Source organism: Schistocerca piceifrons, chromosome 5 (assembly GCF_021461385.2).
Source record: "Schistocerca piceifrons isolate TAMUIC-IGC-003096 chromosome 5, iqSchPice1.1, whole genome shotgun sequence".
Lineage (NCBI taxonomy): Eukaryota > Metazoa > Arthropoda > Insecta > Orthoptera > Acrididae > Schistocerca > Schistocerca piceifrons.
Window position 1 is genome coordinate 316521662 of NC_060142.1, and position 16758 is coordinate 316538419.

At 45.1% G+C, this 16758-nt stretch overlaps 1 non-coding gene across 1 annotated transcript; it reads right to left on the minus strand.

The window, feature by feature from the left end:
- Positions 1–10562: 10562 nt before the first annotated feature.
- On the minus strand, positions 10563–10667 carry LOC124799734. The gene has a single exon (XR_007017077.1). It is a non-coding gene; the product is annotated as a U6 spliceosomal RNA (small nuclear RNA).
- Between the last annotated feature and the right edge of the window lie 6091 nt (positions 10668–16758).

Here is a 16758-nt window from a genome sequence, read left to right on the forward strand (position 1 = left end):
TACCAGAGCTGATATTCAACCTCAAAAACGCCAGGTACAAGGTGATTTGTAGATATAACTATGTGTTTGTATCCATTTATTTAAAAGAAGCGTGCGGCTCAGCGGACCGTGAGTCATTATTGGATGGTTTGGAAGAACGTGGAGTGGATGATACACCCAGAAATCTGATTAAAACAGACTGTGACAGCCACAGTGAAATTCGTTGGCAAGCTCTCAGACCCTTTTTAAAATCAAACTGCCGTCAGAGGATGTGATGGACTCCTCCATTCCTTTTTAACTGATTATTGGATAACTTCATTCGGAAATGGAAGAAGACACTGAGCCAGGGAGAGAAGAATGAATAACTGTTCAGACTAAGACCCAAAATGAAAAGTGTGTATGTTGATTGCATGGCCTTTGCGGATTAGCTAGCAATTTTTGTCAACAATATTAATTTAGAAATCACAAATACACATTCTAAGGAAAAAAAGACGGATCATGAATGAATTATCTGAATTGGATGGAAATCAGTAGATGTGATGTACTCGTACATGTACAGACAAACAAATGATTACAGTTTCAGAAAAATTGGATGATTTGTTGAAGGACTACCTGGGGCATCTCCAAGACACACTTTTGGCCTGGTATCGCATTGACTGGAGTAGAATTGTCTCCATTGGTGAGTCCTGCTTCGAACTGAGACCCAATGACAAGTGAAGACGTGTCTGGAGACGCCGTGGACAGCTGTGAGGTACCAATCTGATTGTCGCCCATCACATGGCACAACAACCAGGAGTGATGGTCTGGGATGCGTGCCAGTTCTTTTCAGAGCAGGACTCCTTTGGCTGTTATCCGCGACACCTTTACAGAACAGCGATACTTCGACGATATTCTAAACCCCGTTTTGTTGCCCTTCATGACAAGCCATACTGGGATTACATTTCAGCAACATAATGCCTGCCCGCACATGGCGAGGGTTTCCATTGCTTGTCTTCGTACTTTCTAAACCGTACCTTAGCCTGCGAGGTCGCCAAGTCTTTTCCCAATTGAGAACGTTTGGTGCATTATGCGCAGGGCCCCTTAACCAGCTCAGGCTCTTGACGATCTAACACACCAATTGGACAGAATGTGGCACCATATCCCTGAGGAGGACAACCAACAACGCTATCAATCAATGCCAAGTTCCTTGCATAAGGGCCACAGATGGACCAACGCGTTACAGATTTGCTCATTTGTGAATCTCTTTCCCTTAAACAAATTATACAGATTTTATTAAATTAAAATTATTTGTTTGTTTGCAAATTTACATCACATCTACTGCTTTCCGTCGTATTCTGATCTTTCATTAGCTGTCCTTCACTTTTTTTGTCACAGAGTGTATGGAAATTGAATGAGATAGCTAATAAAGTAGGATACAGGTCTCCACTGAGAAGAAAAATGCGTAACAAACATCAGAGATATAGCAGAATGGATTATTTTATACCAACTGAAGATTAATCGCGCGAGGAAATTTAGTTACCAAGATGAGATAATCCAACGGAACGGCTTATAACAGGTAGCGATCAATTTTAGCATCTGCAAACTGGGCCCAGCACATGATCTGATGAAAAACTTGTATGAGTGTAAATCGCAGAGCGTTGGAGCCCAGTTAAGTCTCTATGTCACGGTTGTCAAACCAGAAGAAATGGTTCAAATGGCTCTGAGCACTATGGGACTTAACATCTGAGGTCATCAGTCCCCCAGAACTTAGAACTACTTAAACCTAACTAACCGAAGGTCATCACACACATCCATGCCCGAGGTAGGATTCGAACCTGCGACCGTAGCGGTCGCGCGGTTCCAGACTGAAGCGCGTAGAACCGCTCGGCCACACCGACCGGCTGACAACGGCTGTATAGGAGCAGTTGTTACATGGGTTAGTGCTGCTACAATGGCAGGTTATCAACGTTTAAGGGAGTTTGAACGTGGTGTTATAGGTGGCGCACGAGCGATTGTGCACAGCATCTCCGAGGTAGCGATGAAGTGGGGATTTTCCAATACGACCATTTCACGAGTGTACCGTGGATATCAGGAAACCGGTAAAAACTTAACTGCGGCCGGAAATCGATCCCGCCAGAACGGGACCAACGACGACTGAAGAGAATCGTTCAACGTGACATAAGTGCAACCCTTCCGCAAACTGCTGCAGATTTCAGTCCTGGGCCATCACCAAGTGACAGCGTGCTAACCATTCAACGAAACATCATCGCTAGGGCCTTTCGGAGCCGAAGGCCCACTCGTGTACCCTTGATGACTGCACGACACGAAGCTTCACCTCTCGCCTGGGCCCATCAACACCGACATTTGACTGCTTATGACCGTAAACATGTTGCCTGATCGGACGAGTTTCATTTCAAATTGTATCGAGAGGATGGATGTGTACGGGTACGGGGATAAACTCACGAATCCATGGAACCTGCATTTCAGCAGGGGACTGTTCAAGCTGGTGGAGGGTCTGTAATCGTGTGATCCGTGTGCAGTTGGACTGATATGTGACTCCTGATACGTCTAGATACGACTCTGCCAGGTGACACGTACGTAAGCATCCTGTCTGATCACGTGCATCCATTCATGTCAAATTGTGCATTCCGGTCAATTCTAGCGGGACAACGCGACACCCCACACTTCCTGAATTGCTACAGAGTGGCTCCAGGGAGACTGTTCTGAGTTTAAATTCTTGTGCTGGCCACCAGACTCCCCATACATGAACAGGTTAGTTAGGTTTACGTAGTTCTAAGTTCTAGGGGACTGATGACCTCAGATGTTAAGTTCCATAGTGCTCACAGCCATTTTGAAAAGGCGTATTCAGCCTATTTAGATGTTGTATCTGAATACACACGCCTATACCAGTTTCTTTGGCGCTTCAGTGTAATAACGCAAAAAGAACGCAAGAGATTAACGAAGGTTTTAGGCACCAACTGGATTAACGGGCACATAAAGAACTAGTGACATCACAACTGGCACATCTTAGGGCACATCTTATGAATTACCGATAATCGTCACTGAAGGAAATCTGTAATTTGGTTAGGCCAAAGACAAGAAAACTGGTGTGGTTCCAGGAGTTTGATGAATTTCTTAAGGACTAGTGGACTAAAACAAGGATAGGTATGGGTTTAGACAAAGAGCGAAGAACTACGTGCGTTTGAAGCTGAGGAAAAAATCCAAAAGAAGGGGTCTGTGTCAGAAGACCTGGAGAAGATACTGAGCGAAAAGGTGAAGAAATATTGACAGGACATCATAGCTGTCAGACAAACAAGAGCTAAAAACACGGCAACACGCCTGCTGACTAGGTGTGATGGAGCGCCTGTCACCCGCCGGTTGGCCGTGCGGTCTAGCGCACGGCTTTCCGGGCGGGAAGGAGCGCCGGTTCCAGGCACGAATCCACCCGGCGGATTTGTGTCGAGGTCCGGTGAGCCAGCCAGTCTGTGGATGGTTTTTAGGCGGTCTTCCATCTGCCTCGGTGAATGCGGCCTGGTTCCCCTTATTCTGCCTCAGCTACACTATGTCGGCGATTGCTGCGCAAACAAGTTCTCCACGTATGCGTACACAACCATTACTCTACCACGCAGACATACGGGTTACACTTGTCTGGTGTGAGACGTGCCCTGGGGGGGTCCACCGGGGGCCGAACCGCACAGCAACCCTGGGTTCGGTGTGGGGCGGCGGGTAAGTGAAATGGACTGCGGTAGTCGTCGTGGGGTTGTGGACCACTGTGGCTGCGGCGGAGACGGAGCCTCCACGCCGCGCCGTCCCGGGCCAGGGGCCGCCGGCGGCCACGGCGTGCTGCCGGCCGGGCTGGCCGGCTCCGCCGATTTCTGCCCACGCGTCGCGTTAATTACTGGCCCAGCAGTCAGAGGCCGTCGCCACCTAGAGCGGCCTTGGCTGCGTCGCCTACGGCTGTTGTCCGCAACGAGCCGATCTCCGTAAAGGCTGCAACACTCTTACTGTGTATCCTCCACCTACTACAGCAGACAGGTGACAACTGTGGGGGTCCTCTGCAGAATCGGAGAGGACAGGAATATCTGGACAACTATGATAGGGAGAATAGATTGATGATAGTGGATTAGGGAATAATTTCCATGGCACTAGAAGGAGCTACAGAAGGAAAAAAAAAAAAAACAGTACGGGAAGAAAGAGACTGGAATACACTACTTTCCATTAAAATTGTTACACCACGAAGATGACGTGCTACAGAAGCGAAATTTAACCGATAGGAAGAAGATGCTGTGATATGCAAATGATTAGCTTTTCAGGACATTCACACAAGGTTGGCGCCGGTGGCGACACCTACGACGTGTCGACCTGAGGAAGGTTTCCAACCGCTTTCTCATACTCAGAGAGCAGTTGACCGGCGTTGCCTGATGAACCGTTGTTGTGATGCCTCGTGTAAGGAGGAGAAATGAGCATCATCACGTTTCCGACTTTGACGAAGGTCCGATTGTAGCCTATCGCGATTGCGGTTTATCGTATCGCGACATTGCTGCTCTAGTTGGTCGAGATCCAATGATTGTTAGCAGAATGTGGAATCGGTGGGTTCAGGAGGGTAATACAGAACGCCGTGCTGGATCCCAACGGCCTAGTATCACTAGCAGTCGAATTGACAGGCATCTTATGCGCATGGCTGTGACGGATCGTGCAGCCACGTCTCGATCCCTGAGTCGACAGATGAGTACGTTTGCAAGACAACAACCATCTGCACGAACAGTTCGACGACGTTTGCAGCACCATGGACTATCAGCTCGGAGACCATGGCTGCGGTTACCCTTGACGCTGCATCACAGACAGGAGCGCCTACGATGGTGTACTCAATGACGAACCTGGGTGCACGAATAGCAAACCGTCATTTTTTCGTATTAATCCAGGTTCTGTTTACAGCATTATTATGGTCGCATCAGTGTTTGGTGACATCGCGGTGAACGCACATTGGACGCGTGTATTCGGCATCGCCATACTGGCGCATCACCCGGCGTGATGGTATGGGGTGGCATTGGTTACACGTCTCGGTCACCTCTTGTTCGCATTGGCGGCACTTTGAACAGTGGACGTTACATTTCAGATGTGTTACGACCCGTGTCTCTACCCTTCATTCCATTCCTGCGAAACCCTACACTTCAGCAGGATAATGTACGACCGCATGTTGCAGGTCCTGTACGGACCTTTCTGGATACAGAAAATGTTCGACTGCTGCCCTGGCCAGCACATTCTCCAGATCTCTCAGCAACTGTAAATGTCTGGTCAATGGTGGCCGAGCAACTGGCTCGTCTCAATAGGCCAGTCACTAGTCTTGATTAACTGTGGTATCGTGTTGAAGCTGCATGGGCAGCTGTACCTGTACACGCCATCCAAGCTCTATTTGACTCAATGCCAAGGCGTATCAAGGCTTTTATTACGGCCAAAGGTGGTTGTTCTGGGTACCGATTTCTCAGGATCTATGAATCGAAATTTCGTGAAAATATAATCACATGTCAGTTCTAGTATAATATATTAGTCCAATGAATACCCGTTTATCATCTACATTTCTTCTTTGTGTAGCAATTTTAATTTCCAGTAGTGTATATCTAATAAATAATACAGGATGTTGGCTGTAAGTGTTATAGTGAACACAAATTAATTTGCACAGACGGTACGGTGGGTGAGGGTTACAACTGTAGTAGTGGGGCCTCCTTTGTGAAAGGCAACTGCGCGGCAAACGAGTTGCAGTCCAGTAGTTGACGCCGTTGCACAAGTGCATAAGCTGTAAACTACAGCTAGGCTAGTCTGCAAACGATCTTATTATCAGGGTGTGTCAGGATGGCCAGTAATCTGATAAACACACTGAGGTGACAAAATCCATGTAACAGCAGTAATGACATAGTCAGTTGGCGGTAGTATCGCGTACGCAAGGCATAAAAGGGCACTGCGTTGGCGGAGCCGTCGTTTGTACCCATGTGTTTCATGTGAAAAGGTTGCCGACGGGAATTAACAGACTCTGAACGTGGGATGGTAGTTGGAGCCAGACACATGCAACGTTACATTTCGGAAGTCCTTGTGGACCGAGCGAAGTGGCGCAGTGGTTAGCACACTGGACTCGCATTCGGAAGGACGACGGCTCAATCCCGCGTCGGACCATTCTGATTTAGGTTTTCCGTGATTTCCCTAAATCACCCCGGGAAAACGCCGGAATGGTTCCTTTGAAAGGGCACGGCCGACTTCCTTCCCCGTCCTTCCCTAATCCGATGAGACCGATGACCTCGCTGTCTGGTCTCCACCCCCATAATAACCCAACCCAAGTCCTTATGGAGTTCAATATTGCGAGACTCACAGTGTCAAGAGTGTGCCGAGAATACCAAATATCACACATTACCTTTCACCACAGACAACGCAATGTTTGAACAAAAAGTGCAACTTCTAACTATTATTACAATTTGTTTATTAGCTAAAAACACGAGTCCATGACTACCAAACCATTCTGTGGAAACCGCATATCAATAGTACTTCCCATTTCCGCAATATCTGCGGTGCAAGTTTTAGGTGATTCACCCTGTATAATGGGCGTCAGCCGTCTCAGATATCAAGTCATCACTGTGAGGGGCACGGAGATCCAATGTAGTCAGTGTGAGACAGAGCTGACAGCGCCTGACAGAGTTTTGAAGTGGTTCACTGTCTGTCCTCATTCGGCCGGCTGATCGAATCTCGCAATATCCACATATGTTTGGCATTAGGATATTGAGTGGCCCGATGTTGGACTTCATGGGAACGTGGAGGCAGGCGTACTTTTCGGTTTCCTTTGGTTCGACCATGACTGACCACCAGCAGGGACGATCACCGTATTGTGCGCCAAGCACATCGCATGTGTCATACTGCATTCCAGTCGGAGACTGTTGCAGTCAGACTGGGGAATTACTGTCCCATGATTGTGCTGTCGTTACTACCACATCACAAGCCTCTGCATTCGGTGTTGTGCCGTGAATTTCCCATTTCAGCATGGACTGCTGAGAAAAGGCATCGCACTGTCTTCAGCGATAAATCGCAGTTTTGTACAAACCCGGATGATCATCATTGGAGACGACCTGGTGAGAGGTCCAGCCTTCCAATGTTTTGGAGAGGCACAGCGATGTTACACCTAGTCTCACTGTTTGGGGAGCAAACGAGTATTTCAGCTCACGCCTAATAGTGATTGACGAAACTCTGGCGGCTCAACGAAGCGTCGCAGATATCCTGCATCCTCCTGTGTTACCTCCTATTCGACAATATTGTGGTGCTATTCTTCAACAGGACAATGCTCGTCCACACATGGCTCATAGCTCTATGAACTGTTTGCGGGGTGAGATACTCCCCATTCGATAATAGAACATGTGCAGGATCAGCACAGATGTCAACTCTGTCCCACTGCCCGTGTATAGAACATCACGGACAAGTTATATCGGTTGTGGGCCAGCCTGCCTCAGGAGTGGATACAACGCCTTCATGACATTTGAAGAATGGCGTGTTTATCATTAGTTGTACAAATTTATTATTTATTTACTACTAGTTTCGATCGTACCGACCATCTTCACAGAAAGAAAACAAGTCTGTATATTAGACGAATATGCAAACCAACTAATAATCTAGTAGAATGCTTCGGAAGCTCTCTAAGACTGTTAGCAGACGATGCGGTTGTCTATAAGTATGTGGCAACGCCAGATGACAGTATCTATTGCCAGAATGACCTACATAGGATTAATGAATAGATAGGATCTGGTAGTTGACCCTGAACATAAATAAACGTAATGCATTGAGCATACATAGGAAAAGCTACACCATTGACAACAAATTTATGGAAACAGTATCTGAAGTAATATGCCTAGGAGCCTTGTTTGTAAAGTCTTCCGTTACTTCTTGGTAGAAGAGTTTCATATTTATGGTTGTATAACAGGTAGATTTGCTTTTGTTCTTCTTATTTTTGTTTATTTAAATCTAGTTTTCGGCTTATTAGGCTATCTTCAAGAATAAGCCGAAAACTAGCTTGAAAACTAGGTAGAACAAAAATAGTTTACTTGTTATTACATCTTAAATAACTAGGAGTATATCTCCACCTCCCCCTTAAGTGGACTGACCACATAAACTAAATAGTAGGAAAATCAGGTGCCACGCTGAGATTCACAGCAAGAATCTTAAGGAAATGTAACTCATAGACAAAGGTATGTGGTTTATAAGGGAATTGTTCGACCGATTATTGAGTATTGTTCATCAACCTGCGATCCTTACCATGTAAGACTGGTAGAAGTGATACAGAACATCCAACGAAGAGCGCCGCGTTACGCCACGGGATCGTTTAGCTGGAGCGAGTGCGTTAGAGAGATGCTCTACAAACTCCAGTAGCAGACGATACAAGAGAGGCATTGTGCATCACAGACAGGTTTACTGTTGAAATTTAGAGAGAGCACTAACCTGAAAGAGTCGGATAACGTGTTACTTCGGCCCTCATACCTCTAGCGAAATGAGCACGACGAAAAAATTCGAGAAGTTAGAGCTTATACGGAGTTTTACCGACAATTATTCTTCCCACGCCACGTTCGCGAGTATAACAGGGAAAAAGGGGGGGGGGGGGGAGGATCAGTTAGTTGTACCATAACTACCACCGATAGGTGGCTTGCAGAGTATCATGTACGAGGTGCGTTCAGTAAATAATTAAACGCATTTTTTTCTGAAAGCAAGCTGCTTTTACTCAGAATTACAATACACAATATTATTCCCCAGTTTTTTGGCTACAACATTCTATTTTTCTACATAATCTCTCTTCATTGCGACGGCCTTACGCCACCTTATTTGGAGTGCCTTTACCCCAGCATGGTACCACTCTACTGGTCAACGTCGGAGCCAACATCCGGCTCCATCAGTAACTTCTCCATGATCCACTTACTGCTTCCCGTGAAGTGCATACTTCATTGGACCAAACAGATGACTATCGGAAGGTGCGAGACCAGGGCTGTAGAGTGGATGAGAAAGAACAGTCCAAATAATTCGTGAGCTCCTCTCGGGTGCTCAGATTTGTGAGAGGCCTCGCTCTGTCATGGAGAAGAAGTTCGTTTGCATTTTTATGGTGACAAACACACAGAAATCGTTTTTTTTTTCAGTTTCTTTGGGGTAGCACAATACATTTCAGAGTTGACCGTTGCACTTTGAGGGAGGACATCAAACAGAATATCCTTCAGAGTCCTACAAGACGGTCGCCATGGCTTTACGTGCTGAGAGTGCGGCTTTGAAGTTTTTCGTCTGAGGAGAGGTGGTGTGGCGCGACTCTATGGATTGCCGTTTCTTTCCGGTTCGAAGCGATAAACCCGTGTTTTATCACCTGTGGCGATGTTCGACATAAATGGTCATGTGACGTACAAGCAATTTCGCGCAAATGGTCTTTCGTTGTTTCTCGTGGTCTTCTGTTTGGTGGCGAGGAACACAGCCGGCACACCCCTTTGAGTACATCACCTGGTGAACTAGTGTGTCAGCACTACCAACGGAGACGTCCAGTTGAGTAGCGAGGTGTTTGATTATGATCCATCGATCAGCTCGAATAAGAGCGACCACACGTTTCAACACTGCAGGAGTCACACCTGTGTGCGACCGGCTGGCACGCGGAAATCGGACGGGTTTGAGCGACCTTGTTGCGATGATGACAGACACCTCACAGTGCTATTGTTCACTGCCAGGTCTCCTTAGATATTCTACAAGCGTCTATGAATATCTGTGACGCAATTTTGAAGCCTACATGTGGTGCCGCCACATACTGAAACTTCATGAAACTATAGGCGCTGAAGGGAGAATATTTTAAGGTGTTCCACAACACATGCCGCAGTTTTCAACCAAAATTGGACGAGAAAAGAAATGCGTTGCATTATTTACTGAACATCCTTCGTAGATGTAGTACGAAACCAGTAGAAAATTAGCAATAAATTTGTAAAGTTGATGGAAAAAATGCCATTCATCAAAGTTCTGGCAGCTGTATCGTGTCACCTCATTAAAATTTTGGCTTTATGACACCCATGCCAACTGAATCAGTGCATGCATCCAGGCCAAGACAGTGTGCAATATCATACTGGAAAATGGGCTCACATTGCCAAGTTTCTGGTGAATTCTACTCGATATTGCAATCACTGAACTAACATCAAAATTGGAATGGAAACGAAACGGAACTTTGCCTGAGAGACAGTGAAGGTTCGTTTCGTTTCCACTCCCTTCCATGAGTTTCACTTTCTTTTGCCTGGCAGTGTATATCGAAGAAGCAACAGCTTTATGCCAGTCAGTAACAAGAGTTAATTCATGATTTTTTTTTCGTGTGGTAAGGCCTACCGCCGGAGAGCCCGGTCGCTTGGTGTAAGTCTTTTTAGTTGGTACCACTTCGGCGATTTGCGTGTCGATGAGGATGAAATGATGGTGAAAACAACAAAACACCCAGTCCCCTACCGGAGTAAAAACATGTGACCGGATCGGGAATATATATATATATATATATATATATATATATATATATATATATATATATATATATATATATATATTACAGAGGATAGCAAGCTATCTGACCGGACATGTTGAGCTACCGCTTCACGGTTTTATGTGTCATTCTTGCGCAGGGGCCCTGCTGATTTTCTATGTATCCGTCCAATTTCAGTATATATACCGCCGAAAGCTACGGAAGCTAACGGTTCCTGATTATTAGTAGTTAACTTCAAATTTTGGTAATGCAGTGTCTCCGATGATTTCATTAAAACTGTTCTAAAATGCGTTTCGATAAGAGCAAAGAGGTCGGGGACATGCAAAAGTGAACATGTTTATGATGTCCAACGTCAATGACAAGGTATTTTGATGAAGCGAAACAGACCTTTCTTACTGCGTATCTTTACTCTGTGTGGCATATTACACAAAAGTCGCTTGTAATCTAAGTAACAGGCTCTGTGGTAAACCTGTTATGAAATGGTTGAAATGGCTCTAAGTACTATGGGACTTATCATCTGAGGTCATCAGTTTCCTAGACTTAGCACTTTTTTTTTTTTTTTTTTTTTTTGTCTTCAGTCTACTGACTGGTTTGATGCGGCCTGCCACGAATTCCTTTCCTGTGCTAACCTCTTCATCTCAGAGTAGCACTTGCAACCTACGTCCTCAATTATTTGCTTGACGTATTCCAATCTCTGTCTTCCTCTACAGTTTTTGCCCTCTACAGCTCCCTCTAGTACCATGGAAGTCATTCCCTCATGTCTTAGCAGATGTCCTACTTAAACTTAACTAACCTAAGGACATCACACACATCCATTCCCGAGGCAGGATTCGGTCCTGTGACCGTAACGCCTAGAAAACCTGTTAAATGAGACCGTTTATCAACTGACTATGTCGGAATATAGTGACAGAACGTCGTAAGTTTGGTTTAACTACTGAGTGTTAGTGTAAATGCTGCATGTGAACAGCTGAGCTTTAAACAGAAATTCTTGAACAGCGCACTAGTGACTTTAAGCTACTATTACAGTACGGACTTGGAAGCTGTTTTGTGATTTGAATAATTTATACCTGAAAGAGGTTATTTCAAATACTCTCGGAAAGTATAAAGAAGTATAAAGAAGTTATTTCGGAGTAAATATGGTGCAATCTAGGGACACGTGTTATTCAGTGATCCTTTTCCACGGCTTTTCTTAAGTGGAACAATCTGTTGCAGCATTACACAAACACGTAACATTCAATATCCACCCCACCTCAACCAGAGTAGAATTCCTGTTCTTCCTACCACCGTGCGTCACTAAATCTGACTAATCCTACTCCAGCCCATCCATTTCGCTGTTGAAATTCTCTAGCCGTTCTGTCCGATTAATTTGTCAACATAGGGCAAAAATTATGATGTTGGACGGTGGGTTGGTCGTACAACCAGTGAATAGGTATTCACTACTATTCAGGAGGTAAGAAATCTATGAGAAATTTGACTAAATGAAGGAATCTGTTGATATGACGCATCCTGAGGCATCAAGGAATCTTCTACTTGGTAACGGAAAGAAATGGGGTCTAGGCGGGGGTAAAAACTGAATAGGCAGACCTAGACTTAACTGCAGTAAACAGGTTCAACCGTATCTAGGTTGCAGTAGTTATACGGAGATGAGGTTTGCGCAGCATAGACTAGCATGGGTGGCTACATCAGACCAACCTTTGGACTGAAGATCACATGAGTAACAAGAACCATACTTCATTTTTAAGTCAGGAAGTAGACAGGCCTACATGCAAATATCTTTGGGAACCTTCAAGATATAAGCGCAGTCTACCGCAGCTGAATAATGTCTCACTGGCCTACATCATTTCCTTCTATCGCAAGTGGTCCATTTTGCATGTTCTCATCAGGATTATTGTCAAGATTAGAGCTTTGGGAGGTTGCCAGCTACTCAGTTTGCTGTGCTCGTGTCAAAATCTTCTGGCAGGGACAAGTTGTTCGGGATGCTGTTTAATTTCTGACATCACACGTGTTGCGTCGTCATGAGGTACAACGTAGTCCATTTTCCTTGCTGAAGATTTGCAGAAGAGACAGAAGTGATTCCTGGTGTTGCGATATTTTCGTTGTTAACATGGTTTACTCTGAATGCACCTGACGTCGTTGACAGGAGACACAATCTTTGGAAGGGCAGCAAATGAGTCGCCGACCCAAGTCGGTCAGCGCTAAACTCATGTTACGTATTATTATGCGGCGACTCTCTTAAGGAATGGCAATGAAACGATAAACATTTAGCCGGCCGGAGTAGGCGAGCGGTTCTAGGCGCTTCAGTCTGGAACCGCGCGACCACTATGGTCGCAGATTCGAATCCTGCCTCGGGCATGGATGTGTGTGTTGTCCTTAGGGTAGTTAGGTTTATGTACTTCTAAGTTCTAGGGGACTGATGACCTCAGATGTTAAGTCCCATAGTGCTCAGAGCAATTTATGATAAACATTTATAATTACTTACATTACAAAATATGAACAACTTGAAGCTAAGAACTAATTTCTAACTAGGGCAATGGTATGTAGTAATATTCCGCCAGTCTGGCCGTCGCCAGCCACTATAGAGTACTAAAAGAGAAAACAAGGAATAAATAACTGTCTCAGTTCCTTGCAGCAATAAAATACATTGAGCGCAAATAAAATAATCTTCCTTTCAATTTAACTCTTGTTGTAAAGGAAACGACTGACTACAGGATTAACGACAATATATTCTTGACATAAAATTACAAGCACTGCGCCTCGTAATAAGCGCACAAAGCGCACAAATGTCTTCTATTAGCTTCCAAAGTATAATATTTCTGACAGGCTATACATCCTGGTTGGGTGTGGCGTTTATCTGTGCGTAGCCAGGGATAGGATATCTGCAGGGCTTAACGACATTGGACACCAGCAGCCAAACAGAAGTTTGCCTCGAAAATTTCACCTCGAATAAACGCGGTCACAACGGGAATTCCCTCTGAGCTCGGCTTTTGTGAGGTGTAGATATTCTAGTGCTAGTTTCGGACGTATCCCGCGATTCTACGAGTTTCAGCATACTGTAGCATACATCTGTGTGAGATCACTGCATGTTTTGTGTTTAATCTGTGCGTTTCATGTGTATCAGTTTCTTTTTTTACAGATCGTATTAGTTTTAATCATGTTGATACAGGGTAAGATCTAAAAAAATGTTTCAAATGGCTCTGAGCACTATGGGACTTAACATCTGAGGTCATCAGTCCCCTAGAACTTAGAACTACTTAAACCTAACTAACCTAAGGACATCACACACATCCATGCCCGAGGCAGGATTCATACCTGCGACCGTGGTGGTCGCGCGGTTACAGACTGATGCGCCTAGAACCGCTTGGCCACACCAGCCGGCTGAGTAAGATGTCATGTCCCAAATTTGTTCACATTATAATCCTCAAAATTACAGACTAATATCTTTAACATCGGTTTGTTGCAGGATTCTCGAACATATTCTCCGTTCGAATATAATGAATTTCCTTGAGACAGAGAAGTTGCTGTCCATGCATCAGCACGGCTTTAGAAAGCATCGCTCCTGCGAAACGCAACTCGCCCTTATTTCACATGATGTCTTGCGAACCATGGATGAAGGGTATCAGACGTATGCCATATTCCTTGATCTCCGGAAAGCGTTTGACTCGGTGCCCCACTGCAGACTCCTAACTAAGGTACGAGCATATGGGATTGGTTCCCAAGTATGTGAGTGGCTCGAAGACTTCTTAAGTAATAGAACCCAGTACGTGGTCCCCGATAGTGAGTGTTCATCGGAGGTGAGGGTATCATCTGGAGTGCCCCAGGGAAGTGTAGTAGGTCCGCTGTTGTTTTCTATCTACATAAATGATCTTTTGGATAGGGTGGATAGCGATGTGCGGCTGTTTGCTGATGATGCTGTGGTGTACAGGAAGGTGTCGTCGTTGAGTGGCTGTAGGAGGATACAAGATGACTTGGACAGGATTTGTGATTGGTGTAAGGAATGGCAGCTAACTCTAAAGATATACGAATGTTAATTAATGCAGATGAATAGGAAAAAGAATCCCGCAATGTTTGAATACTCCATTAGTAGTGTAGCGCTTGACACAGTTACGTCGATTAAATATTTGGGCGTAAATTTGCAGAGCGATATGAAGTGGGACAAGCACGTAATGGCAGTTGTGGGGAAGACGGATAGTCATCTTCGGTTCATTGGTAGAATTTTGGGAAGATGTGATCTGTAAAGGAGACCGCTTATAAAACACTAATACGACCTATTCTTGAGTACTGCTCGAGCGTTTGGGATCCCTATCAGGTCGGATTGAGGGAATTGAGGGAGGACATAGAAGCAATTCAGAGGCGGACTGCTAGATTTGTTACTGGTAGGTTTGATCATCACGCGAATGTTACGGAAATGCTTCAGGAACTTTGGTGGGAGTCTCTAGAGGAAAGGAGGCGTTCTTTCCGTGAATCGCTACTGAGGAAATTTAGAGAACCAGCATTTGAGGCTGACTGCAGTACAATTTTACTGCCGCCATGTTACATTTCGTGGAAAGACCACAAAGATAAGATAAGAGAGTTTAGGGCTCGTACAGCGGCATATAGACAGTCATTTTTCCCTCGTCCTGTTTCGGAGTGGAACAGGGAGAGAAGATGCTAATTGTGGTACGAGGTACCCTCCGCCGCGCACCATATGGTGGATTGCGGAGTATGTATGTAGATGTAGAAAATCAGCACACCATTGCGATCAGTTCAGAACCATGTTCCCAAGTAGATGCTGGTATCCAGTTGCAATTAACACACCCGGGAGCACCAGTAGCACTCAAACCTACTCATTCTGTGTCAATTAAAGGTACAAAGAGCGATTCTGTTGTGTTAATTTTGGTCTTGTTAAATAACTACACCACTAATGATTATCATGTGGTATTCGAAGTGAACTGCATCCACCGTCATGGATTTTCCTTTTTGAACATTAGAATATGTTCCTGCCACAATGTGTGGTCGTCATTTCATTCAATAAGAAGGACTCTTTTGTTTGAACATATAGCAACGTGGCTTTTCATTGTAATGGCAGAAGCCTGAAAGCCGAGGCAAGAGAACTCTGTGTCATAAAAAGGAACACAAGGTAGCATCAAGCACGGCTGCACTGGGCATAGCAACTGCAGGTGTCCTCACGACAATGCTTCGCTGGCAGGGTCCGTGTCTCGATGAGCACCTTCCATCGCCAGCCAGATGTGGGATTCAACTGTTGGGCAACATCAGAGGGAATTCTACTGTCATCGAGTGGCATCTGACTCACCCAACTCACCACCTTCCACCAGAGCGCACCCACGCACTGAAGAGTATGTTTGCACCAGTGGTAGTTACACTCATGGTACCTAGTCCCTTTTAACAATTGTGCTTCAATAATAAGTGCATTTCCTTCACTTCACCACACCCTATTCTGTTGCCTAGCGGTTTCTCTACCCCTTAATGTAGTCAAACAGTACCCAAGGCGTGTCGAAGTGGTTGCTTAACGTTCAGGCGATAGAGCGGCCACCTCGTTGACTTGGTGTCTAAATTTCTGAAGGTACATTTCTAACGTTCTCAACAAACATTAGTGGGTGGCAATGAATGTGTTCCTGAACTGGAGGCCCTCAAAGGGCCGCTTGGCCGTTTTATTCAACACATGTTAATGTTGCACTCTTGAGTGATCACGCCACAAGAGGGTTGAAAAATCATAAAAACCCTTTCCTGTTTCGGATCTCGTTTACACTTCTTCAAATGGTTCGGAATGGACGCTAGTGGTTCCAATCTGTATGCGAGAACGAAAATTGTGGCCAAACTGCAAACTGCACACAGCTCACGTTTATAATGGGAAAAGTATGGTTTCAGGAGCAAATGGAACTGTTCTAGCTGTAGGACAGACATTTTATGCAGTACTCGGATTAGACTTTCTGTTTGGGCATCATGCTAAAATCGACCTTTGGCAAAGAAAAGCTGAACTCAATGGAGTTTCGTTACCGATGGGTGCAACAGTTGCAAAAGTTTTTATTTGGTACACACACTGCTTAGATGCTACCAACTACACTGCGTACAAGCACATTCAAGTTGTTTTACATGAACGAGTACCAGCAGGTATAGGAAAGCTAATTTGGGTTAGAGAGATATCGATGTTCAACAACAAGCTTTATGTTTAACAGAGCCTCTGTCAAGCAGTGATTAGGTGGATGAGATGCATTGTTTCATATGGAGAAGTACAGCATAAGCTAGGGAAATAAATGACAGGTTATGGTGCCAGTAGTGAATGAACAAAGTAA